This window comes from Stegastes partitus, unplaced genomic scaffold, assembly GCF_000690725.1.
Source record: "Stegastes partitus isolate 25-593 unplaced genomic scaffold, Stegastes_partitus-1.0.2 Scaffold1744, whole genome shotgun sequence".
Classification (NCBI taxonomy): Eukaryota; Metazoa; Chordata; class Actinopteri; family Pomacentridae; genus Stegastes; species Stegastes partitus.
The window spans coordinates 105,213-106,462 of NW_007579475.1; positions in this window are offsets into that span (position 1 = coordinate 105,213).

The following is a 1,250-nucleotide window of genomic DNA, read 5'->3' on the forward strand; positions in this document are numbered from 1 at the left end:
TATGTAACGGAGCTGGCAGCGCGCACGGCAGTGTGTGTGTGTGTTACTGTGTGTGTGTGTGTGTGTGTGTGTGTGTGTGTGTGTTACTGTGTGCTACAGTGTGTGTATTAGAGTGTGTATTAGTGTGTGTGTGTGTGTGTTGTTGTGTGTGTGGGCAGTGAGTGGGCCGAGGTCAGGAAGGTGTCTCATCGTCCTCCATCGATGCGTTTATCAGTCGTCCCTCCTGATCAGCGACACAATCAATAATCTTTATAAATGATGAAGCTGACGTTTGTTATCAGTCATTATTGATTAATAATCGTTATCAGTGAACACTGAACATATGAGCATAAAACATCCACTCAGTCACAGGGATGGACGTAGAGACGTAGTTCACTGCTGCTGAACTAGTCAATGTGACCATTAATATAAAATCACCCAGAATGAGCCTCATCAGCACCATCAGAACCATCAGAACCATCAGAACAGCGATCCATTCACTATGACAGCCCGTATGTTCACACAGTAAGAACAAGTTGTTATGATGTCATCACCATCATGTATGGAGTGTTTCATGAAATGAGCAGAACATGTATAAAAACCTGCATATAAACCAAACACTGATGGATGATAACCTCAGACTAACTCATCGTAACAGACTTTCTGAATCCAGACGGATTCAGACAGGATGAGGAGCAGCTGCTCAGAGCTTCAGCAACCTGGAGGTAAAACACACTCTGATACACAGACGATGGAGAAATGATGAAGGAAAACACTTCAGTCATTTCTTCACATAATTCGTCGATGTTTACTTTTTATTTCTGAGTACTGACGGAACCGGAACCAGAACCAGAACCTGAACGATGTGAATGAGTTGGAACACAGCAGGAGCTGGACGCTGATGAGGAGGATGATGAAGATGACACTCACTTGCCCAGCTCCTCGTACAGCTGATACTCTTCGGTGAATCGAGTGCAGATGACCGTTGCCATGGCGACCCGGCGGGCGAGGGTCAGGGCTGCTGAGGATGACGATGGCGGAGGCGATGAAGGCTGTCGGTCGGAGCGGAGGAAGAGGAGGATGGAGGAGCAGCGACGAAGAGTCTCCGTCTCTCTGAGCGATCTGAGGATCACTGAGGCTCTGTGACGCTGACAGACGCTGGACCCGCCCACACTCAGCCCCCACAGCCAATCACAGCCCAGGACGCACACACACACAGCGTCACCATGGCAACTGCATCCTCCGTCTGAGCCCAGAGCCAGAAACACTGA